This window comes from Eurosta solidaginis, chromosome 2 (genome assembly GCF_040869045.1).
Source record: "Eurosta solidaginis isolate ZX-2024a chromosome 2, ASM4086904v1, whole genome shotgun sequence".
NCBI classification, from domain to species: domain Eukaryota; kingdom Metazoa; phylum Arthropoda; class Insecta; order Diptera; family Tephritidae; genus Eurosta; species Eurosta solidaginis.
The window spans coordinates 13,367,457-13,394,925 of record NC_090320.1 but is presented as its reverse complement, the minus strand read 5'-3'; the positions used below and the strand labels follow the sequence as shown (position 1 = coordinate 13,394,925).

Here is a 27,469-nt window from a genome sequence, read left to right as displayed (position 1 = left end):
TGGACTTCTTAGTTGACCATGACATCAGGATCGATATGCCAAGAAAGATTATACGCTATGAGAACCAGGATGTACCACTTAGCTTCAGTTTGCAGAAAGAGTTCAGTAGTAATCGAGTACTGGTGGAAAATACTCGACAAAGACCATGAAAGTCAAAGGCAAAGGATGATAGATCGAATGGGCCAAATAAAGCAAAATGAAAAGTACCTGCGAGAGAAACACTGGCATTGACAAAACCTAATGGACGCACAAAACCGAAGCAACGAATTTCCCAGAAAGAATTCGAGGGTAGTTTCAAGCCAGAGCGCACTACACTTGTGAAACGTGGGAACGATACTGATACTGAAGCTAATTCGTCAAGCGCAAGCTCTACGAAGTAGTTCATTGGCCAAACAACATAGTGTGAGGGAACGGCCCAGGGTAATGAGTAGTAATATCAGACACTGGCATGACAAGAACTTTAATGAGGAAGGTTTCTTGGAGGGAGATTTGGTACTGCTATACAACCCTTACCGGCGGAAAGATGTTCCATCCAAATAGCGGTACAGTTGGGAAGGCCCGTACAGAGTTGTGAAGACGATCAATGATGTCATCTACCGCATACAAGCAATTGGGAAACCACGAAATAGAAGAGTTGTACATTTGGCGATACTAGCAGCGTTTAGATGGAGAGATTTCTCTGATCGGGACGATCAGACTTAGGTGGAGGGCAGTGTGACGATTATGAGTGACACTAAGTGATACTCACATCCCTAGTCTGATGCTAAGTAAATGAAGTCACAACAACAATAAAGCAGACAGTCACTTGTATCTACATAAACAAATCAATCATTATGTCTACACATATGTAGGTACACGCAGCTGAGAAGCAAGGCACAACCACATGCATATATCTGAGATACTCCTGAAAGTATGCAATGAGAGAAGCTATAAAATCGTGCAATTATAGTTACAGCTGAGAAATTTGAGAGCTGATGGCCAACTAGTAGATTCTGGAAATAGAAGCGCCTAGAAGATGCGAACTTTGAAATCAGAGAGTATAAAAGGCAGCAAATGTAGAGGCGCTGGAATTTAGTTTGATTTGAGCTGTCAAGTAGTTTTGATTAAGCACGCAATCTGTCGGGCAATAGAAGAGTTTCATTTGAGCTATCAATCAGTTTGGTTATTAAGCCAGCTAGTTGCAAAGTATAAGTGTTATTGTGAAGTACTTTAATAAAGGTAATTTTTCCATTATTCGATATTGGAGTTATTTATTCGACAGTTTAGTGATTCGGACTTAGCGGAAGGGCAAATAAGAGGATTTGCAGTAAATTCGTTACATCATTTTGAAAATTTGAAACAAGCTATTATCTCTATAAAAAACCCAAGAAAAATTTCAAGGGGAAGAGTCCCTTTGTATAAATTTGATTTTTGATAGCATTAGCATTTGCTTTGTAAACAACTAATTATTTTTTTAAGTATATAAACTAAAATCTGGTGGTTAAGAACAAAGGTGTTCATAAACAAATGACGCTTAGTGTATGTAAGTTTTCTGTGAATATTGCATTTGCTAACCAATTTTTTGGGCATCACTCAACAATATAAATTCAAAATCAAGTAATTATTTACTTTTGCCTTTTAGTATTTCTAAGTCACAGAACAAAGCAAGCAAGAGCTTCATATTTCAACACTTATAAATCTTCACACAATATTTTTTGTATTTTTTTATTATTATTAATAAATAACCACTGACACCACAACTATAAAAATAGAATTGCATATTATTTTAGCAAATAAATAATAATAAAACGCCAGTTGCATGGCATTTATGTAAAATCATTGATTGAATTGAGTTTACGTTCACGTATCATACATACATACATATTTGTATGTTTTCACATTATTTATAAGTAATGGAGTTTTTAAACTTATTTGATTCGCTTTTATGATGGGCAGAACTAAAAATTAATATTCGAATGTTTTATAAGCTAATAAACGATTAGAAAAATTAAATTTTTAATAGCAATTTGTCAATCATTTTAAAACACATATAAGATTGCAAATTTAATAATAAAAGGAGACATGGAACTTGCAACATGCTTATACAGCAGCGAACACGAAAATAGCAGTCGTAATTTCGATCAAATAAATGTTTCTTTATTTTATTATCTATAATTTAAGAATACACGTCTATGAATTTTGCAACAGAAACTATGTAAGCCAATCTCGAAAAAATTTTCGAAAAACGTGAATTTGCAAATCTCATAAAATTTCATCAATTAAATTGTTATTTTTTTTTATAGCTTTAGAAAGAGTTTGTTAGATTTTCGTAATTAAAATTATGTAAACCAATCCCAAAAATGTTTTCGGTAAAATTCGACAAACGAGAATTAGCAATTGTTATCAAATTTAGACAGCAAAATTTTAATTTTTTCGAAATTAAGAAAAAACTTATATGAATTTTGAAACTGAAATTATATAAACCAATCTCGAAAATATTTTCGAAAAAAATCGATAAACGTGAATTCGCAATTCTCTCAAAATTTCGTCAATTAAATTTCTTTTTTTTTCAATAATTTTAGAAATAATTTGCATGATTTTCATAATTCAAACTATGTTAACCTATCCCAAAATTTTTTCGAAAAAATTCGAAAAACGAGAATTGGCAACTCTTATCAAATTTCGTCAGTAAGAAAAAACTTGTATGAATTTTGTAGTTGAAATTATGTAAACCAATCTCGAAAATATTTGCGAAAAATTTCGAAAAAGGTGAATTCGCAATTCTCAACAGATTTCGTCAATTAAATTTGTTTTTTTTTTTTTTCAATAATTTTAGAAAGAATTTCTAATCAAATTACGGCAGTTACGTATGAGAATGATTTTCGTAACTTACATTATGTTAACCTATCCTGAAAATGTTATTGAAAAACAAGAATTATTAATTCTTATCAAATTTCTTCATTTAAATTTTTTTCGTAAGTTTTAGAAAAGCGTGTATGAATTTTGAAACTGAAATTATGTAAGCCAATCTCGAAAATATTTTCGAAAAAAAAGAAAAACACGAATTCGCGATTCTCAACAAATTTCGTCACTTAATTTGTTTTTTTTTTTTTTTTTTGCAATAGTTTTAGAAAGAATATGTATGATTTTCATAATTGAAAACCTATCCCAACAATGTTTTCGAAAAAATTCGAAAAACTAGAATTGACAACTCTTATCAAATTTCGTCAGCTAAACTTTTAATTTTTTATTTTCGTTAGTTTAAAAAAAAAACTTGGATGCATTTTGTAACTGAAATTATGTAAACCAATCTCGAAAATATTTTCGAAGAATTCGAAAGTTCGAAAAAATTTTATGAAAATTTCAAACATTTTATTTTGAGTTTTCTGATTTTTTTGAGTATGCAGTTTTGTAGATCAATGAATTTTAGTTTAATAATTTACAAGTTATTAGTCGCTAAAATCCGCCTTCATTCTTGGAAATTTTTTTCCGAATTGCGTTTCAGATTTGCTTCCATGTAAAAACGAAAACTTAGTAAAAAAGAATTAAGTTGAAGAAATTTGATGAAAATTGCCATTGCTTTTTTCTTGGTCGCTGTTGTATATTATGTTGAGTGTCGAGTTAAGATGGGCTGCCTTTGAAAATATACGAGATAATTGTTCTGTGCTGTTGCTGTATCAGCTTTAGGGGCATACAAGCCCAAAAGCTACGCTGGCTAGGCCATTTTCTGCAAATGGAATGGTAATATGTGGTTAAGCGCCTACGATAAGGAATGTATGCTTCACATATTTCGGTTATTGATTACAAACTTGATTAGCTTATTTACATTGTTTTTCAATAGTAAACAATTGATGCCTTAGTGTGACCGATGACTAAGTTTATGCTATAATATTCGCGCACGAGAATTTATTGAAAGGTCAAAGTGGACATAAGATATAATGCATGTGTTCACAATCTGGCAGTAAACCTCACATTAGCACAAACAAAAAATAAAAATGAAATAAAAAGAAGATTGTATGCAACATTTTTTATTTTTATTTCACAATAATTATAAACAAACGGAAATTAAATGTAAGCAAATAAGTGCTGTATACACCTGTTTCATAGTTGTTTGGAATTTGCATAGCGAAGGTCAGATAGCACAAAATTAAAAAATAAAACAAGTAAACAAATTGACAATAAATATGGAATTAAAAGCGTAGAAAAAAATATGCTTAATTGCTGATTTATTTTATTAAATGTTTTCTTTTTCTTGTGGCCGCCTAGGTGTGATGGTAGTTTGCCCGCCTACCACACCGAAAGTCTTGGGCTTAAGGTCCGGGGTAAGTTAAACGAAAATCTGTAGAGAAATGTTTTTTTCTTTTTCAACTGAAAGACAATTTTTTTAAGTAAAGTCCCCCTCGGCAGTGGTTTGAAAAACACTCTGAGTGTATTTCTGCCATGAAAAGCTTCTCAGCGTAAATTTATCTGCCTGCATATGCAGTTCGGAGTAGGCATACAAGGTGTAGGACCCGTCTCGCCATTGTAGGTAAAATTTAAGGATATCACGACGCAAATTGGTGCCCCCAGGGCGATAGTTGATTTTTATTTTAATGATTTTCTTCCAACGAAAAATAACACCGAAGATGGCACAAAGCCGAAATAGGCTTGTTTGTTTTGCAGATATTTTTTCTTTTTTCCGATTGCGAACTGAAGTTACGCATTGCAAGAGGTTACGCTAGGAGGCGCACTGATCGAGATAATTTGATTAATCGTACGGAATTGGGAAAATTTATAGAAATTAATACTTTGAATTAAGCCACAGGCTTGAAGCCACTCTTAAAGATCACTACTCGCTGAAACTGCAACGAAAAGCGTGGCCCTCAACGAATCACTTGCTTTTTCTGTTGACCTTAAGTAGGAGAGAAAGATACACCTTTCCAACCTCTGCCAGTACGGGCGAAAAACTGATTCCTATGTTGCAAGACTTGTCATCCTGACAGGTTCAGATAGCTTCGGGTGCTTGTTGGTATGCGCCAACATAGAAACATTATAGCAAAAGTGCAACCACCTGTGTAGACTCCCGTAAGTATTAACTGCAGATTTTTTTAACTTGAGAAGGAAGCTTATTCCTTCCTTTTCTTAACATGGCCAAAAAGACATTGAGACCTACCAATCAACGTGGTTAGTCCACGGCAAGTCCGTTGTCCTAATCTCGTATTTCTCGATTTTTCTCAGGATATAATACTGCTATGGTCTTGCGGAGTTGTGCCAAGGGATCCAGCAAAGGGAGACTCTGGCATGCCCTGAGGACACCTCCGCACGATATCCGACTTTATTACGTTGGATTCCACTGCCTATAAGGCGGCCTGGTGAGTGATTTGTGTAATGATAGCTATGTATATATGTTTTTTATTGTTTTGTTAATTTCACGCAATAGTACATGCGGATGCGCCCCTCGCGCCGGTCCGGCGGGCTTTGGAGGGTATTAATCCGTTGGTTATTATTGTTAACGAATAACCTTTTGAGTCTAAACAAACATACGTGCGTACTTCTCGCCTCGTTGCTTGTTAATCAATGTCTAAGCCACTGACACTACGATGATTTTACTCTTGGCAACACATCCATAGTTTAAGTTTTGGTGCCCACTGGTCTAGATGACATTTACTAGCTAGCTTTTTTAGTCTGTTAGGAGTGAGAGAGTGCGAGACAGAGACGAAGAGAAGAGCGACAGAAAAAGGGTTCATCCCGCCACATTTTTTTAATTTCTCTAACTTATACAAGCACCTCGATGTTGGTGCTCGCGAAGAGCTGTTTCTTTTACATTTTGCGCAAAAAAATACAGTTAATGGCATTATTATAGATTATTCTGATTTCCAAGTAACCTGATTTAATATTTTTTATAATAATTGTGTAAAGCTAAAAAAAACTGCATGCGAAGAGCGACAAAAATATAAAAACGGACCATTCGCACTTAATACGCATTCAAATATTAAAAGTGACAAATCATTCCCTTGCAAAGCAGCCTATTGAACTCGCCTTAGTCGCATGATCACCTACAACCAGCCCCGTGCGCGTTTCGGAGAACTCAAATTTTTCACAGGGATAGTAACCTTCCCTGTGAAAAATTTGAGTTGTCCGAAATGAGCACAGGGCTGATTGTAGGTGATCATGCGACTAAGGCGAGTAAATTAGGGTGCACGAAAACAAAAAAAAAAAAAAAAACAAGTAAGGAAGGCTAAGTTCGGGTGTAACCGAACATTACATACTCAGTTGAGAGCTTTGGAGACAAAATACGGGAAAATCACCATGTAGGAAAATGAACCTAGGGTAACCCTGGAATGTGTTTGTATGACATGGGTATCAAAGGGAAGGTATTAAAAAGTATTTTAAAACGGAGTGGGCCATAGTTCTAAAGGTGGACCAGGGGTGACCCTAGAATGTGTTTGTACGATATGGGTATCAAATTAAAGGTGGTAATGAGTATTATAAAAGCGAGTGATCCTTAGTTCCATAGGTGGACGCCTTTTCGAGATATCGCCATAAAGATGAACCAGGGGTGACTCTAGAATGTATTTGTAGGATATGGGTATCAAATGAAAGGTGTTAATGAGTATTTCAAAAGGGAGTGGGCCTTAGTTCTATAGGTGGAAGCCGTTTCGAAATATCTTTGTTCGATTTATGGCATTAAAAGTATCCTAGACAAATTAAACGAAAAAGGGCGGAGCCGCGCCCATTTTGAAATTTTCTTTTATGTTTGTATTTTGTTGCACCATATCATTACTGGAGTTGAATGTTGACATATTTTACTTATATGCTGTAAAGATATTAAATATTTTGTAAAATTTGACTTTGAAAAAAATTTTTTTTAAGTGGGCGTGTTCGTCATCCGATTTTGCTAATTTTTATTTGTCACACATATAGTAATAGGAGTAACGTGCCTGCCACATTTCATCATGATATCTTCAACGACTGCCAAATTACAGCTTGCAAAACTTTTAAATTTCCTTCTTTTAAAAGTGGGCGGTGCCATGCCCATTGTCCAAAATTTTACTAATTTTCTATTTTGCGTCATAAGGTCAACGCACCTACCAAGTTTCATAGCTTTATCCGTCTTTGGTAATGAATTATCGCACTTTTTCGGTTTTTCAAAATCTTCGATATCGAAAAAGTCGGCGTGGTTGTAGTCCGATTTCGTTCATTTTAAATAGCGATCTGAGATGAGCGCCCCAGGAACCTACATACCAAATTTTATCAAGATACCTCAAAATTTAATCAAGTTATCGTGTTTATGGACGGACGGACGGAAGGACATGGCTAAATTATTTTTTTTTTTTCGCGCAGATCATTTTGATATATAGAAGTCTATATCTATCTCGATTAGTTTATGCCGTTACGGGTTACCGTTATGCGAACAAAGTTAATATACTCTGTGAGCTCTGCTCAGCTGAGTATAAAAATATATAATTATGTACAATATGGAATTTTTTTGTCGCAGACGAAGAAGCCTAATTATCGTTAAAGGTTACAATGAACTTATAAAGTGTTATATTTCTTTACAGTCAATTTATTTTTTACTTTTTAGTTAATTTTATTAACCAATAATAAAAGCTTATTTTTAAAAAAGTTTTTTTTTCTTCAATTTTATTTACTTTTTGGTTAATTTTATTAACCAATAATAAAAGCTTATTTTTAAAAAAAGTTTTTTTTTCTTTAATTTTATTTATATCATTATCCGAATATATTGGCGCATATTCATAATCGAAATAAAATGTGACTAAGTTAGTTGAAGCATTTTTACAGAGAGCGCATATAAAATTGTGTCAAACAGTATTAACTAACTTAAAATCATATTTTATTGTGACTTTGCCTATGTCGCGTTCAGTTTACAACTACTCATTGCAGATCTCTGGTCTGTGGGTTAAATCTGTTTTAAAATAAAATTCCAACTTTCGCTTAGCTAAAATTCCATCGCCAAAAATGTGTAAAACAAAATCAAGTGCGCAGAAAAGTATCCAACATTTAGCGATAACAGCCTAACAAACAAAGCGAAGTTACATGCGTTCTTGAGCCGCTGTAGGTTATTCACCATCCCTCTAAACAAAGAACATGGAAGTAAGTGGGATTCACCACGTGCTAAGAAAATTTTCTCATATAAAATGGCATGGTGAATCCCATACCCGCGTAGTAATGGCATGGAATTGCTACAGCGTATAGATGAATAGATTTGCAACTCTTTTTTTTGAGAGAGCGCTGTCAAAAAGGACATTTTTGTCAATGATGCCACTCCAAACAAAAATTAATAGATCTGAATATGGGGATTTTTGACATACATTTCGGCGATTATAGTTTCAATCATTTAATAAAATGATAGTCGTAAAATATTCATTTCTTTAAACTTATTTTACAATAATACGACTAGTTAGAGTTAAATATAAACAAATCTAAGTAAAATTTAGATTTTGATTATATTATTTGGTCAAATATTGTAACGCATTTAACTCACAGTGATAAATAAAAAAAAACCATATATTCATTTGAAATTTCAGTAAATTGGACCTATGATATAATAGTTATCATCATTTAATGGAAGGGCTTATCCTACATGTCTGACGTTCCAGGTTCTGTGATCAAAATGGACTTGTTGCATCGGGACTTCATATTTACAAAACCTGGTTTTAGTGATAACTTTTGAATGGGAAACAATATTTACCCTTCGCCTTCGAAGTAATAATATTCACATTAAAACAAGAATTTTTATCCTTTTTCCCATAATTTTTGAACGCTATTTTACAGTTGTAGATCAAACTAAAGTTTACCGAAATTTTTGGCCCATTTTTCGTTTTAGCTGCCACATTTTTTGTTCTGCCACTCGCTTCAGCTGGCGCGAGGGATTTATCTGTGATTGTTGCCAGCACAAATTTGAGATAAATCCCTCGTGAGAGCGCAAAAAATGAGAGAGTTTCGTATCAAGTCATCTTTTCCACAGCGGTTCGTGTCCGTGTTTCTCGCAGTTCGTTAATATGGAATATAAATATCTATGGTTACAAGCCACAATCGCCTAAGTCTCAGACTCCACGGATAGGTGCCGCTGTAGCTAGGCTGGGTTTGTCTGGGACTTAGGCTTTTATTGCTTGTGAGCACAAATGTTTACCCATAACTCTTTTATCGATTAATTTATCGAATTCTCGAAAAGTAATATTGCATTGTCATCGGAGTTATACATGCGTGCAAAATTTCAGCTCAATCGGACACCGGGAAGTGTATCAAATTTAACTTGCAAGATTTGATTACAGACAACAGCCAAGGGAGACTAAGTAAAAGCTTATAAAAACAAAAAAACCACATCAGTTAATAAATTCCATTTTAAATTTCAATATGCCGCTAATGCCTCTATTAGCGCAACGAATGCCGGATTCATGACCATTTTATTTTTGCCGTCGTTTGCATCACAGCCAAATTGCTGGCAAATAAAATTTCTCCTTCACTAACTTGCCGTTGGGCCACACATACTTGTGAAGTTGCTCCACTATTTTTGCACTTCATATAACCGTAATTCTGTTTAAATATATATTTTATTATGCTTGCACATTGCTTGGTTGGTTGCAGATACGGCTCGTATTCAATTCAATTCAATTGTGCGTGCTGAATTGAAGAAATGGAGTTTTCAAAGAAAGTATAATTTTACATACATATGCATTTGGCCGGGTCGATTTGTGGGGAGGAAAAAAAAATCGCTCATTGCTCTGTGAAAATCATATTCTAGGGATCAAAATAAGAAACTTTGCAGAAGGAACCATACCTCTAAAACGAATTCTGATGTCCCCCTCTTTGGGTCGTAGGGGCAAATTTTGAAAAATCCCACTTTGAAATGCCTATGTTTTTTCTTTTTGGAGTTTATTTTTCTCTTTAGAAATTTATTTAGTCAGAACATATGTAAATGAAAAAATGAATTTAACTTAGTAATAGAAAAGAAATTTAAAAAAATTATTAGAAATTAGCGTTTTTACAACCCCCTTTTAAAACCAAGGCATCACTGTGATGCATTTGCATGTCGTAAACATAGTTGTGTGGGCTTTTTATTCAACCGTTTTAAAAAATAAAGGTATCACTGTGACACAATTGCAGATCGTAAAATTGCTTGTGTTGTTTTTTTTTAAGCCACCACAAGACACAGCAGGTAGAATTGAAATTGCCCCTACCCATAAGTTCGACCCAAAGGGGGGTACATCAGAATTCGTTTTAGAGGTATGGTTCCTTCGGAAAAGTTTCTTATTTTGATTCCTAGAATACGATTTTCACAGAGCAATGAGCGATTTTTAAATCGACCCGCCCTAATATGCATATAATGGAATCGTAATATTATATACTTGAAAATTTTACTGCAAATGAAGGCACATTTCTTAAATTTTAATTACTTGGAGTTTTTATAGTACTTAAGTGCCTTTGTTAGAGCAGGGAGTGACTAATATCGTTTCTGAAGATGACAAGAAAATTTAGCGAAACGTCGAGCTGGGAGCTGGAATAAACTTAGTTTTTTTCGCATCATAAATAAATGATCAACTCTCAATTTTCAACTTTCGGTGACTTTATAAAAGTATACAACATTTAGTACCATATAGTCACAAAGAGTAACTGCCTAACAACTCTACTTTTACTTTGGACTTAGGCGGTTATTCGATTTTTTTGGCGATGGACTTTTAGCGTTACAAGCTGATCGAAAGGCAAATCCTTTGTTGTGACTTATTTAAATTGAAGCTATCAGCGAAAGAAATTTCGCCAGACATTTCGATATGATATCGTAAAAAATGACTTAACTTCGACTGAGAGCTGTAAAAACTTCACTATATACAATTAGTAGCAGTTTCGTACGACATTATTCTACCCTAACTTTGAGTTATCTGCATTATTTCAAAGAGGTTTTTATAGTTTACTCCCTCCTCTCTCTTTTCTCCTTCCCCCTTTCTCCATTTCCACGCTCTTTCCTCATCCTTCATCTCTCTCTGGGTCTCTTTCTCATTCTCCCTATTCGATGTCTCTCTCTAACATCTTTTCCGTCTCTTTCGCTATCCTTCTCTATTTACCTTCTTCTATCTCTCTCTCCTTCTAGCTCCCTTTCCCTTCTCTCTATTTCTCTATGTCCCTATTTCTGTTGCTCTTTCTCCCTAGCTCCCTTCCCGTTTTTTTTCTCTCTGTGCTATATTTCTATGTCTATATCTCACTCTCTAGCTCCCTCTTTATCTATCTCGCCCGCCGAATTTTAAAACATCGCACCATTATATCTTTTTGCATAGTTCACTGCTTCACAAGAAGCTATCAATGTACGCAGTCCCATCCTAAATATGATTTTTTAGAATTGGTCAGTCTTTGGTCTACCTCCCGAAAAAAATAACAGTACAATTCTCTGCTATCTTGAAAACTTTAACAAAATCGGCTGAGTGTAGTGGGAGCACACATACTTAATTTTGTTTTTACAAACCAGTATATGTATATACATACAAACACACCAAATATTATTAATTTTATTTAAAAGAGTATTTTACAAAAGATTTTCGTGGCTTTGGTGTATTTTTAAACGGTTTTATTTAGCTTGACTTGACAGGCAGGCCGCACGGCCGCATGCACGGCCGTTGTGAACGAATTTTGTAATTGAAATTTAAGTAACTTCCCGATAAGCTACAAGCTTGAAACTTGGAATATAGTTCAGAACCCGATGACAATGCAATAATAAGAAAAAAATCGCCGCTAGGTGGCGCAAGGATCGAGATATTAGCAAAAATCGTATTTGTGGTCGATTTGGCTCATATTAGGAACAAATAACACATAGAAGAATTGAAATCGACCTATGAAAAAAAGCGCCGCTAGGTGGCGCAAGGATCGAGATATTCACAAAAATCGTATTTGTGGCCCGATTTGGCTCATATTTGGAACACATTATACATACAAGAATAGAAAGCGACCTATCAAAAAAACCGCCGCTAGGTGGCGCAAGGATCGAGATATTCACAAAAATCGTATTTGTGGTCCGATTTGGTCCATATTTGGAACAAATATTGCATACAGTCCGGCAGAAGTGACATCAAAATATTTCCGAGTTCGAGGAGGGACAAGCATACGTGGCGCAGAGTCGAGTAAAGTCTTTGGAAGGATTATGTATTGAGGACTTAGGTTGTAACAAATTGTCAGGAAAGAGTCCTTGTAATAATGAGTCACTAAATGAACTAAATAGAATGAGAAATAATAGGCAATTAAATAAAGACTAAAAACTTGAAAATAAAATAATTAAAAAAATATTTTTAAGTTAAACGGTTTTATTGAAAACAATACTTACATGAAGTAATATTAATACGAAAAGCTAGGTACTAGTCATCACACTCCTTATCAATCTTGGGCGTTGATCAGACAATTAAATTAGCGTTGGGCGTATGAAATTTCTAAAAATGTGACGCGTAGCATAACCTGATTAAGGTTCAGTTGGTTTTACTTATAACTATCAATAGAAATATGACGCGTCCAACGCTTTTATTTAATTGTCTGATCAACGCCATAGATTGATAAGGAGTGTGACGACTAGTACCTAGGACCTACCTAGTTATTTTCTAGCTTTTCGTATTATTCATGTAAGTATTGTTTTCAATAAAACCGTTTAACTTGAAATTTTTTTTTATTATTTTATTCACATTTTAATCTAAAATAACATACATTGTGTTGGAATGCTTTCATACAGTGCGTGTTTGAACGTTTGGTTCCAACACACAAAATGTAGTTTTTTTCTTAATTTCACTTTTGTTTAAAAAATTTTCGAGAAACATAGTTATCTGATTGTTTGTTTAGCTAAATCTAGCTATTTTCTAGAACATCTCGAATCAGTTTCATTTAGAGTTTTTTAAAAGATCTGTGGACATCTCTGCGCCCTAGCGAATCTTTACAGAGTGGTTTCTGAGTTATTAGATATATTGCTTAAATCATTTGGGTAGGATGTACAAGTACATACGATTGTCGAAGAGATATAATCTTACCTAAACGAAATTTTCCGTGGATGTTGGATGAGACTTACCTGAAAAAGAAGAAAGTTAAAGTTGTTATTTAAAATTTACGAAAAGAAATAAATATCTATACTTATATCAGTGGGAATACTGACACGACAATAAATTAGATGCATTGGCTTCCCCAGAGGGTTAGGGGGTTAGAATATACCCGCGGTAGGTATGCCTGTCGTAAGAGGCGACTAAAATACCAAATAGATTCAAGGTGTTGTGTAGCGCAACCTTTTCAGGTTTCCAGCGTAATATATAGCTTCTCCAAACCCAATTTTCAACCTCACCTATCCGTCGCGAATCCTGTTTCATTAACAGTCGAGGCTCTGGCGACCCCGAGCTCCTCATGGATGTAGGGGGTGGGATGGCGGGTTGGCCTAGAAGGTAGCATGCGATCATAACAAATCGTTCCCGAGATGTTGGGCTTGGTACCGGAACGTACCGGATCTGATTCCGGCAAAGGACCATCAACATCGATAACACTCCCCAAGGCCTTCGGGGCGTGTCCTTACCGCAACAACAACAACAACAACAATAGATGCATTGGTGTTAAGCCTGGTGTACACAAAGTCCATATACCCGCCTGGTTAAATGAAAGAAATTGGTGGGGGTTAGAGCGACAAACGAAATCGATTTAAACCTTGCCCGTCTCTCAGTCTCTCAGTTTGAAGACAAAAAAATCTCTCAATTTTTTTGGAATTCTACATGAAACTCTGCATAATAATCTCACGTTCCAATTCAGTCGTTTGTTACAATCAATATGATTGGACCGCTACCGCTTACAAATGCTGAGTGAAATAAGGCCATCCTACCTCGGCTGCCGTTTCCAAAACGCACTATCTCGGCAAAATTTCAAAAAAACGCTTTTGTTTCAAAAGTGACCCGTCTTAGACTTTTTTCAAAATACGTTTTTCTCAAAATTTGATTGAATAACGGCCTTTACATAGCTCGGCTCAAGATCTACCTATCTTAGAATGTGTTTTCATAGGCTATACTTCGTAATTGAGATTTTCAAACTGAATATCTCGACTAATCACTAATACCTCTAGAAAAATGTGGGAAGAGGGATTCTTCATACAGCAGAAAGACGAATGATTTGGAAAAAGTGGGCGTTGCTTTCCATGATGCAATATTAAGAATTAGTAAGGAGTTATATGAGTTTAAAGAACGGGAGTCGAAGTCCAATTGAAACTGTAAGTGGCAACGGAAGTAGGCGTGAGAAAGTAGAAGTGGGAGTGGAAAAAAGTGGGGCCGGTGATGTGAGGACGTATGGCGTAAAGAGAACGAAGGGCACAGGTAGTGGGAAGGAGAGATGAAATAAATGCTAGGAGAATGAGAGGAAGAGATGAAATACGAGATGTGCAAATAGTGGTTGCAGTTTTAGGCGTAACTCTAGAAATTATAAATTATCACTTTCAGGCAGGCATAGGTTAATGTTCCTTATAATAATTGATTCGTTTGAGCAGAGGACTTACGTTTTCTGTTCTAGAGCTTACGATTTCTCGAATTTGTTCAAGAAGAAATTGTTCGCTAGTATCGGTTTCATATAACACTTACTGCCATTGTAGCGACTAAATTGAATTTCGAAAACCTCGGAAGCTTTACGAGTATTTCGATTTCTTGAGTATCGAAACTCTTGCTTGTGTTCAATAATAAATCGTTTGCATAAAATACTGCCAATGCACCCGGCGTGGTTTGGTTGCAGCGTGCTCCGCATACCACACTGAAGATCCTGGGTTCAAGCCTCGGGCAAAGCAATATCGAAAATTTTGAAAATAGTTTTTTCAATTAGTAGAAAGTCTTCCAAACGGGGTCGCCCCTCGGCGGATCTTTGGCAAACACTCCGAGTGTTGTTCTGCCATGAAAGGCTAGGAAAAATTAAAAAGGAGCACCAGGCGATTTGGAAGAGAAGGTCAGCTTTAAATCTGTTTGGAGGTATCGCGCCTTCCATGTGTAAAATGTTCGAATGTGCCTGGTCGAAGTAACCAGATTTTATATTCGATCTGAAGCAGTGGTCTTAATACTGCTTGCCAAGATATAACATTTTTTGAAGTCCTATTTAAATTTTGAATTTATTTCAAAGAATATTACAATTTTATCGCATATAAACAGTTATATGTGCATAATTAAAAAGCTAACCCAAAGTAACAAGGGACCAGCAATCCTAACTTAAATTCTCTCTAAATGCAACATTTTCATCAAAGCTCAACGGTTAAGCTTCCAAGTTTTAACAGTCAGGCAACACACTTGAATGCGTTACAATGCCACTGTCACTACCAATGTTGCAATGATGCTTATAACACACGAAAAAAAAAATGTTATTTAAGAAAATAAAAAATTACAAAAACCAATATGAAAGCCCGCATATGACAGAGCACACAACTTATAGCTCAAAGTAACAATGTCAGGAACAAATGCATCGAAAATAGTAAAATCAACCAAAAGGAATGAGCACAAACCACACACGACACTTGTCGTCGTCATTGTGTTTACATACTTACATACTTCAAACATACCAAGTAACAATTGAGAGGTTACAGAGTGAAGAGAAATGGAGGGAACAAATATCTACAGAAGTGACTGTGTGCGTGTGATGTAATGACTCAAAGAAAATGGCACAATGGCGCATCAGCCGAATGGAAATTAAAACAAGTAAGGAAGTCTAACTTCGGGTGAAACCGAACATTACATACCCAGCTGTACTCTTGAAATGATGTTGTTTTTTTTGTTTTATGTGCTTAATAGTGTTACAAGGCTGCGCAATAACACATATATATATGATTCTATTCTGAACTAATTTTTCTTCGACTTGTGGCTCCCAAAATATAGAAAATTGCTTAGTCATAAAAGGGAAAATGTTTTCAAATTTTTATCAATAGTCTCAATATCAGTCTACACGTCAAGTTTCAACATTCTAGGTCAATTATTTATTAAAAAATCTGTTTTTGTGTTTTCCAAAATGTTATATATAAGGAAGTGGAAGGAAGGAAATATAAACAAACGGCAAGTGCATAATGTATTGATTGCAAATATTTACTATGTGCGCAATTTCGTATAAAATAAGTTTTGTTTTTTTAGTAAATTAAATATTGCGGATATAAATACAATGTGACACCGACAAACCCCTACGGAGCATTGTCACCTCTGATGTGGCTCAGGGGTCTATCGTAGGCACCATTTTAATATACAAGTTTCATTAAAGACACTATCAATTGCAGCAAAAATACGTCAGTACACTTTTACGCCGATGACGGACGATCTACCTTTCGCGTTCGCTTGGTCTCTCGTGAAGACCTAGTGTGCAGAGAGCCATATCAACTTGGGCCACGGAGAATGGTCTTAGCTTAAATCCAACAAAAACCCCAAAGTTATGTCAAAATCATTCAACGTGCCTAAGAGATAATCATCAAAAATCAAGGTGAAGTTACCTTTCTATCGGATGCCAGATCACTATAAGGAAAATGTTCAGAAAGGCCTTGAACTCCGCCAAGACAAGCGTGTTGTCCTATGGTGAGACCAAGTTCGGCAAATACCTGCGCGAAAACTCCTCCCTCTCTCTCCATTTCCTTTTGGGTTTTACTCTCCCGCTCCAAATTATTCTACAAGAACACTCAACATGTTTCCAAGAAGCTATCCTAGAAATTTGATCTTATTCTTTTAAGTTGTTTCGCAGTCAAAAGGCTTTATGTCTACTTACAAACACGCATCATCCTAGCCCTACCATCCATATGACCACATTGAAGTCCATACCGCCCCCAACCTCTTAGTACCATAATACATGCAAATTTGTAACAGAACAAGTAAGTTGATTTAAAAAAGAAGGTAAAAGAATCTACGTCTTACGCACACAAATTAAGACAAAGCTATGATGAGTCGTACACTGGGAGAAAAGAGCTATTTCATAACTTAGGTTCTACCTATTGATTGGTTTTCTCAGTTTGGCCATCAAACAAACTTTTGATTACAATATGGCACACATTAAATTGACCCCCAAGCAGGGACTACCGGAATGTTTATAAAATTTGTATTGACAATGGCCGCCGTGGTGCAGAGGTAGTGCACTGATCTTACTAACCGATGGTATCCGACTCAAGTGACGGAACAAGCAACATCAAAATAGTTTCAACTATTTTTCTATAACAATGACGCTCCTGACAGTGGTACGGCAAGCTATCTAAGTTTATTTCTGCCATGAAAATTTGTTCATGAAAAACGAATCTTCCTTTCATAAGCGTTCGGAGAAAAAAATATGTAGGAAGAATTAAAACAAGCACAACACAAATTGAACGACAAACTGGGCTTAATTTTAGGTTGCAACCCTACTTAAAAATATTTTTTTGTTTTTAATCTATACATGTCTATTTGTAGATACATGTATTAGGACTGCTCCGAAAAAAAACTACATACTTTTACTTAATTATTTCTCCATCATTGTGGGTAAAACACTGCTAGAGAATTTCGAGAGACCTATAACTTGTACTTTGCTAGATTAACGGCGTTTTCTTTTTGGGAAATAATGTCGCCCTGTTAGTTCTTCTCAGCTCTCTCGTAAGTTTGTGTGTTCTTTTCACAAAATATTTCTAACTGTATAAGAAATTGGGTACAATTATCCAAAAATTCAGGCATTTCAGCTCAAAAGTTAGAATTGGAGAGTACAACACGAGGACAATATTTTTTTCAGAAAAGAAAACTCCACAAAATTGCATACTCAAAAATATTTAGAGAACTCTATATAAAAATTTCGTAGAAATTTTTTTGTGTTTCACAATTTTTTCGAATTTTAAAAATTTTTTGAAAATTGTTTTGCGGCTGGTTTGCCTAGTTTCAGTTATAAAACTCACGTATTTTCTTCTTAATTTATCGAAAACAAAGAAGAAGAGTTTAAAGAGATTCAAAGCGCTGTTAAGCGCAACTCATAGCTTCCGCAACCCAATTGTCAACCTCACCTACGCGGGGCAAACCCTGTTACAAATATGGATTTATAATACACATATGTAGCAAACGAGGCTCTGGCGATCCCAAGCTCCTCATGGAGGCCTAGAGTAATCAATGTAAACTTATTAAATCGTTCTGGAGGTGGTCGGGGTACCGGATCTACATATATGCAGTAAAGGACCATCAACATCTATAACAACCAACCCCCTCCCCCCCTCCCCCCCACCACCCACAAAAAAAAACATTCGCTGAGTGTCTTTATCGCTACAAAAATAGAAAGAACTCACTTCAATTAAATTTTTAATTATATATTACGGTATTAACTGCGTTTTAATAAGCTAAGAATCAAAAATTTTTAGATATGTGCACGCTCACAGTCAATCTTTAATCAGAAACCATGCATTTTCGTACTCGTACTTATACACAGCGACTATCATAACAAAGAAAGTGCGGAAACTCGAAGAATATCATAGCAAAGTCATAATCAACAGAATTGAATTGCAGAACATATAGACATGCCCATAATCGCACAACATGCACATACAGCATTAAGTTGTTAAACCGCAATATTGTGGCAAAGTCAAACAACTGTTCATTCGTTTGTGAGTTATGTACATACAAACCATATTTACTAAGATCTTTGCAGCTACTTTGTGTCGTTGTACAAACGATAAGAACAAGAGCAAATAAAAAGCGGGCAAATGAAAAAAATAGATAACACAAAAACAAATCATATTGTGGCGAATATGAGCATAATTATGATGTACGTAAATAATCAGAACTACGAAAAAAAAGCAAACAGCCACACTTATGTACATTGCAACGAAGCTTTTTCCGTCCCGGCGCTTATTCAATAAGTGCTAGGGGTATACTCGCCGTGTCCAAGGTTCGCTTACAATAGATTTGTAAATTTGGGACACCGTGCAAATCGTTTTCATATAAATTCACTTTATTTCTCTAATTCTATATATGTGTGTACACTATAATTAAAATAAAAAAATTTTACGTAATCAAAAGAAGAAATATTTGTTGTTTTCGTTTCACTGTATGCTTGCTCTATACTGCGTGGTGGGCCAACGGTACTCGTGTCCCGTTATGACGCCTCGATGGTCGTTGCTTGTGGGTGTGTAAATGTGTTTTGTGACGCCCTGCGTCGGCGTGCGTCTCCCGTTAGGAACGTCCCGTTAGGACGCCCGGCTGGTCGTTGCCTGAGTGCGTGTAAAACGTGTTTCGGTGACGCCTTGCGTTAGCGTGTATGTACGCAACCCTAGTGTGGTTGACGTCTTGTATTTGCGTGACTCTGCTGTGGTCACCGTAGTATGTGTGCGTAGTGTTGTTGTGGCCAGCGTGGTGCTGTGACCAACGCAATGTGCTTGCGTAGCGCTGTTGTGGCCCGCTTTGTATGTTGGCGCTTGCGGTCAGCGTAGTGGGTTGGCGCAATGCTGTGGCCAACGTCGTATGTTTGCGTAGTGATGTGGTCCACGTAATATGTTAGCGTGGTGCGGTCGCGGTCAGCGTAATGGCTGGCGTAATGCTGTGGCCGACGTAGTGTGTGTGCGATCGTGGCCGGGGTAGTGGATTGGCGAAATGCTATGGCCAACGTAGTATGTTTGCGATTGTGACCAGCGTGGTAGTTTGGCTGGCGAATGTCACCTGCTCGCGGGGCGCGTCACTGTGGTGGTGCCGTTGCTCACGAGGTCTCAAGCGGTGTTTGGTGGTATAACCGACACATTCACCACTTAAGGCCACGACTCACTCCTGTGAAGCGCCCTTCCGCATGGTAGAACCGACAACTTCAAGGGACGCTCCACAAGTAGCTCTGGTCACGACGACAGCTCCGTGCTTCGACACGAGGGTAACTCTGGTACAGTTGACGTAGTAGGTTTGCGTAACTTTGCTGTGTCAACGCAGTATATTCTCGGGGCGCTGTCGTGGTCAGCGTAGTAGATCGGCGCAGTACTGAAGCCAACGTAGTGTATTAGCTATGGTGCTGTTGCGGCCAGCGTAGTAGATTGGCGTAATGGTATGGCCAGCGTATATATTAGCTATGATGCTGTTGCGGCTAGCGTTGTATGTTTGCGTAGTGTTGCTGCGGCCAACGTATATGCTTGCGTAGCGCTGTTTGTGGCGCTGTTACTGTCGGCGCAGGCGGGCGGACGCTGCCTGTTCGCGGGTGCGCGTTACTGTGGTACTGCCGTTGCTGGCGAAGTCTCAAGCGGTGTTTGGTGGTATAACCGACACATTCACCACTTGAGGCCACGACTTACTCCTGTGAAACGACCTGTCCGCATGGTAGAACCGACAACTTCAAGGGACGCTCCACAAGTAGCTTGTTGGTTGGTCTGTTGCTATAGCCTTTTGTGACTGGCTGTTGTGTTAGTGTTGTATCGAATATGATGTATGCTGTATTGAACTTGTTGGTTGGTCTGTTGCTATAGCCTTTTGTGACTGGCTGTTGTGTTAGTGCTGTATCGAATATGATGTGGGGTCGCTTTGTGTGGGCCAAATTAATGGTGTTGTATTTGGTCCTCACAACATGTACACAATAAAGCAAGCAGCCACACTTACGTACAAGGCAACGAAGAATATTCCACACACATAAGCAGTAGCTCGTAGCGATGAGATTATTTCACATACACGTACATATATAGTCAGCAGATAAGAGCAGAAGCTGTTACTTACACATGCACACGCATATAGCTAAAAGAAAAACATAAACAACAGATATACATGTATATAGCTAAATAACCAAGCATAACCAGATACAGCTGTTCTAGAAGGCATGTTTGTGAAACGTCTAGACTTCAGGACGAATGGGCGAAATATGCAACCGAGAGTATAAAAGCAGCGCAAGCTGCGGAATCAGCAATCAGCTTGATTTAAACGCGCTATTAGTGAAATATAATTGTGATTGTGAAGTACTACTCCCAAAGTAGTCTAAATAAAGACCATTTGTCAATACTGAAAATTGGAGTTATTTATTCGACAGTTCGGCCGCGGTAGTGTGATGGTAGCGTGCTCCGCCTACCACACCGAAGATTCTGGGTTCACGCTTCGGGCATAGCAACACCAAAATTTTAGAAACAAGATGTTTCAATTAGAATACAATTTTTCTAACCGGAGTCGCCATTCCACAGTGTTTAGCAAGCACTATGAGTGTATTTCTGCCATGAAAAGCTCTCTGTGAAAACTCATCTGCCTTGCAGATGCCGTTCGGGGTCGGCATAAAACAAGTAGGTCCCTTCCCGCTAATTTGTAGGAAATATTAAAAAGGAGCACGACGCAAATTGGAAGAGAAGCTCGGCCTAAAATCTCTTCGGAGGTTATCGCGCTTTACATTTATTTTTTTATTCGACAGTTCAGCGATTCGAACGTTAGCAGAAGGTGTATAAATATCAGGAATTTCCCAAAATTCGTTACAATATTTCATGCAAATGCATACAAATTATCTTCCAACAACCGGCGTTTTGTTATACATAGTTTGCGCTTAGTTTGTGTTAAGAACGTTATAAAGTAATAACAGCTGTGCTTACTCAAATACTTTATTTTGTGCATAAGTTTACATTTGCATATACATATCTACATATAGACTTCCCTATAAGTAATTTTGTATACGAATATATATTTTATTATTTAATTTTGTTCTATGATTTTTACCGGCGCTAATTATGCATTTTCTGAATGGTGGCTGTTCATAGTTTGGTTATTGTTTCGTTTCCCTGTGTTAGTTTATGTCATCAAGGCAACTTTTTTCCAGCACAAATTAAATAAATACATTTAATGTATCTATCCATAATCGCTTGCTGCTTAAATAAAGCTAATTAATCAAATTAATTTAAAAATAATTCGCAGAAAAATGAGAAAATTGGCGCCCGAGTATGCACAGCCGGAAACTTTAATACTAGCATTCATCATCGTATCTCTGTTTCGCGAGAGACGCCAATTGCAACCAGCAAGGGAGGTCAAGTCTTCCTCTACCTGCCTCTCCCAACTTAGTGGAGATCTTTCACTTCGCCAATTTCGAAACTGCGGTGTAGACTGAAATACTTGTTTATTCGGTGCGTCTTCGTCCATTCGCATAACATTACCCAGTCAGCGAAGCCTTTGGGTTTTTATTCGCTTCATTATCGTCATATCTGCGTGAAGCTGATAAAGCTCATCATTGTGCCTCCTTCGATGCTCGCTGTTGGCATCACGGTCAGTCCGGTGATCTTTTCTTTCTCGAGAGCCATCTCATCTTCACTCGACAAAATCCATGATTCCGAGTCATACATCATGACAGGTATGAGAGCGACTTATAAAGCATTATCTTTGTTTGTCGAGAGAGGACTTAAATTTTCAACAGCCTACCCAGTCCAAAGTAGCACTCGTTGGCAAGAGTTATGCTCCGTTTGATTTCTAAGCTGCTGTTGTTGTTGTTGTAAATGATGGTTCCAAAATAGACGAAATCACAGTCTCGAACTTATATCCGTCAACAGTGACGTGGCTGCCAAGGCTGTTGATGTTGTAGCGCTAACGAAATTCCCCGAAGGTTTTGGGGAGTATTATCGTTGTAGATGGTCCTTTGTTGGATGCAGATCCGACACGTTCCGTAAACAAGCACCATTAAGGTAATAGCCCTACCATCTCGGGAACAATTTAGTATGACCATGTGAAAACTTCTAGGCCAAACCGCCCACCCTCTCTCTGGATCCATGAGGAGCTTGGAGTAGCCAGGACCGCAACTGTTAAAGAAGCATGATTTGCCACAGGTAAGTGAGATTCACAATTGCTTTGATGAAGCTATAAATGGGATTCAAGGGGTTGTGTAGCGCAATATATAGCTTCTCCAACCCAATTGTCAACCTCACCTTCGAGCGGCGAATCCCGTTTCAGACGAGGCTCTGGCGACCCCAAGCTCCTCATGGAACTTGGGGGTGGGGAGGGAGGGGTGGCCTGAAGGTTCAATGTGGCCATATAAATCGTTCCCGAGATGGTCGGGCTAGCACCTTAATGGTGCTGTGTTACCGGAGCGTATCGAATCTGTATCCGACAAAGGACCATCACATCGATAACACTCCCCAAAGCCTTCGGGGAGTAACCTAATCGCTACAACAACAACAACAACAGAAGCTATAAATTGCGCTGGCACCCCTTGAATCAATTTGGTATTTTAGTCGCCTCTTACGACAGGCATACCTGCCACGGGTATATTCTAAGCCCCTTAGTCCACAGGGCGTGCTGCCAAGGCTCGAATGCGCCAATTCTTTCGTGGATGAAAACAGGTACTTCGCCTTGTTCTCATTAACGGTAGACCCACTTTCTTTGCTCGTCGCCAGAGCCTCACCTGCTAAATAAACAAGACTCGTAAAGGGTATGTTCGTTGGCAATTTGGTTGGGAAAAGCTATAGATTGCGCTGACAGCTCGTTAATAGAATTGCGTTACACACCCCCTTGAATTCCTCTGTTGATCCCATGTTAGATAACAATGTACTACTAACTCTGCTGCAAGCTGCGATCATCACGCATGCAATTAAAAATAATAAAAGATAACATTTCAGGGAATATCAAACTTAAATTGTGCAACAAATATTTATGTTTATAGTTTATATTATCTAACCAAAGCTTGAACGCCTTGAAATATGCAACAGGTAAATTGCAAACAATAGCGTTAAAGTGTAAATAACTCAATAAAATCTCAAAGAAGCAAATTCACACAAAGCGTGAAATATACGCAAACAGGCGAGGTCAGTCAACAGCGATACCGTTATACTAATTTTTTTTTTGTTGTCGTCATAATATTGCTACTATTTTTATAGCACTGCGGGTGCTTGTTCACACCATAAACATTTATTTATTTTTTTCATTATTCCACACAATGCAATATCTTTATATTATGTGCGCGACACTTGTTGTTGTACTTGTGCATGTGCATATATAAAAATGTAATTTCTTTATTGAAAATTGTTGCACAGCCATCTGTGTGTAAAGTAGCTTGCAGCAAATGTGCTGGACCCCATGATAGAAAAGAGTGCACATCTAACATTGTTAAATGTGTAAACTGTAGCGAACTTGTTCAAAAAAAAGTTATTGACGTCGATGTTAGCCATTACGCCTTCAGCAAAGATTGTCCTGCGTATAAAAAATATTCGCAGCCAAGAAATAAGGCACGAGTTTAGCAACGAATACCAGAGGAGCTAAGTTGTATATATTTAAATATTAGTAGTATCGTCGCCAATAAAGCTGAACTAGAGCGTCTGATAGATGTACATAAACCACATTTAATATTTTGTTCGGAGACTTGTTCGACTGAAGAAATAACGAATCAAGAGCTACAGATACAAACATATAAACTTGTACGGTGCGATTCCCACAGCAGGCACACAGGCGGTGTGCTAATATATATAAATGAAACAATTGAATACTCAATAAGTTACAACAGAACATTAAACAAGAACATCTGGTGTATTATACTAAAAGTTAAAAATATTTTCCCCCAATATCAAATAGCTCTGATATATCACTCACCGAGCTCAAGTGATGCAGAATTTATAACGTACTTATACGACATTTTAAATAATAACTGCGTAACACAGGATAATATTATCTTCGTGGGCGATTTCAATATAAACCTTTACAAGAGCACAACTTATAGTAAACAGTTAGTTGACTTATTTCGATCCTTTGCTATGGAGCAAAAAATAGACTTTTATACACGAAAGGGCGATAAGACAGATACATTGATCGACTTGTTATTTACAGATAGTAGCTCTATATCATGTTTAAAATTAGAAGAGTTTCAGATTTCAGATCATGAAACGATTAAATTCAAAATCAAATTACATAAGTTATTTCAGATGAGAACGAAGAGAACAATAATTTCCTGGGAAAATTATACAAGCGAAAGCCTTGTTGATGAATTACGCCAGCTTAACTACACTGACTTTGAAAATCTGAGCATCGAAAATAAGGCAACATTCCTATATAATACGCTATCAAGCGCAGTGACCACCCTGACATACTCTAAAGAAGTCAGTGTCAAACTTATGAACAAGTGGTATGATTTTGAGCTGGCTAACTTAAATAAACGTAAGCTAAATCTTTACAAGATCAGCCTATCCACTGGAGAGTGGAGTGAATATTATAGTGCGAAACGCCAATATAAACGGCTAATTAAGATACAAAAAGCCAAGTACATGGAAAACAAAATCAACCATAGTGCTGGTGATAGTAAGGTCATGTGGAAAAACTTGAAAAATTCCATAAGCATGGCTAAAGAAAATAATGGTATTAAAAAAATTAAAATAAACGACCAACTCTACACAGAGGAAAATGAAATAGCGCAGTCTTTGAATGACTATTTCATTGATAGTATATTGGAGATTAGCATGAATATTCCTACTTCTTTTAGTAATGAAGGTACTATAGATGAGCAAAATGGCCCTAATGTTTTTAAGTTTCAGAAAGTATCCACTTCAGAGATAGTTGATATAGTAAGTAAGTTTAAAAATAAAATTGGAGGGAAGAAACTTGTGTCGGAAGGAGTCGTTAAATACTCCATAACGTATACAGGTTTCTGTTATTCTCAACTTGTTAATGAGAGCTTAGATAAAGGTCTCGTTCCTAGTTTATGGAAATCTTCTATAGTTGTGCCATTAGAAAAAGTTAAAAATACCATCAAAGCTGAGGAGATAAGACCTATTAACACGTTACAATGTGATGAAAAAATTTTGGAAACAGTGGTAAAAAATCAGTTGGTAAAATATTTAGAAGATAATGTAATTATTATACCTCAACAATCTGGTTTTCGAAAGAAACATTCATGTGAAAGAGCTTTGAATTTGGTTGTAGCTAACTGGAAAGAAGACTTAAGCAGGAAAAAACACATATTAGCTGTGTTTTTGGATTTAAAGTGTGCATTCGAGACGATCGACCAAAACTTAATGCTGAAAAAGCTTTCTTGCATTGGCGTTTCTGGTATAGAACTAAAATGGTTTCAAGACTTCCTAATTAACAGATACCAAAGAACAGTGATTGGAACGTCCGTATCGGATAAAAGGGAGGTACCTGTTGGTCTACCTCAAGGGTCTGTGCTGGCACCCATACTGTTCAATATATATATTAATGATATAATTAGCTCCATTAAGCATTAATAAAATTGTTTGCTGATGATACATTGCTGATGATAAGTGGGAACAATATTACTGAAATATATGCTAAGCTGCAAGAAGATCTTAACAGCGTATATGGTTGGTTATGCGTAAACAGACTAAAAGTGAATGTCAATAAAACGAAATTTATGGTTATATCTAGACGCAATTTTCAAAACAATGAGCTACAAAACTTAAATATAAATAACGAACTAATTGAAAAAGTCAGCACCTTAAAATACTTGGGAATAAAAATAGATGATAAGCTGAATTTCAACGAGCACGTGGATTATACGGTAGGAAAAATAGCGAAAAAGTTATATTTTACACAACGAACCTGCAAATATTTAAATAGAAGGTATAAAATCATCGTCTACAGATCTATAATCGAACCTCATTTTATTTATTGCCCAACTATATTTTTCATCTTGCGAGATAGTCAGATATACAAGCTACAAAAGCAACAGAACCGCGCTATGAGATTCATTCTCAAAAAACGGTATGACACACCTATCAGAGACATGCTATGCTCTCTTAATTGGCTTAGCATTAGACAGCAACTTTTTTATTATACCATAAAATTTATTAAAAACATAATAGAAGGAACTTTGCCTGCGTATTTGAGGACGAATATAAAATATGTAAAAGATATACACTCTGTAAATACTCGTAATAAAAATGATTTTAATCTGCCGGCTTATAAAACTGAAGCAGACAAATGTAATCTGTATTATAAAGGTCTTAAATCCTATAATGAACTACCGAATGATATTAAATCATGTCATTCCAATAAATTTAAACAAAAATTGTACAATTATTGTAGAACACTACCAATTTAGTGCTGGACAGGCGGACTTCCATAGCATCGATAGAAGTGCAGCGAAACTATACTCTATATTGCTATGTAGCGCCAAGACTTCCAAGCTCTTGTACGCATACAAAAAAGGTTGCCGAAGCACATACTGAAGCGCATCACTCGATTAACTCAGTGCATCGCCGTGCAGATGTTGCCTTCGCGCTTTACTAACATGCGTAAAATGCCTACATACTACACAAGCACAACGCTTTGTTCGCATGATCTGGAAGTCTCCCATCCATAGTACTCCAAGGTAGGACATAGATGTAACTATTCTAGATTGCATAGTCCAGAAGACAATTACAAACATGTAAAATAGATTTAAGTTAGGCTTAGGAAAGCCGTAATAAATAAATAAATACATTACAAATCAACTATTTAGCTATGTATGGACATGTGCTGGTCTGGTGTGGAGAATTACAACGGAAGCACTCATATCAGTATCTAGCAGCAAAGCAACAAAGCAACAGTGCGGATAGCAACTGTAACGGTAATTCTTGATGGCCATATAGCACGTTCCGCACTATAAGAAAGCTGCTAGTGCAATAAAAACA

General features: G+C 36.8%; 1 protein-coding gene across 17 annotated transcripts in view; it reads right to left on the bottom strand.

Annotated features, from left to right (window-relative positions):
- Nucleotides 1–27,469, bottom strand: part of LOC137239317 (beta-1,4-glucuronyltransferase 1) — a 604,255-nt gene that overhangs the window by 390,153 nt on the left and 186,633 nt on the right. The window contains exon 4 of one of the 17 annotated variants that reach the window (XR_010949327.1): nucleotides 7,809–13,015. The exons of the other annotated variants lie outside the window; for them this stretch is intronic. The gene's annotated coding sequence lies outside the window, so the exon portion shown is untranslated. Of the gene's footprint in view, nucleotides 1–7,808; nucleotides 13,016–27,469 lie in introns of those variants that run through there. 17 annotated transcript variants of the gene reach the window in all.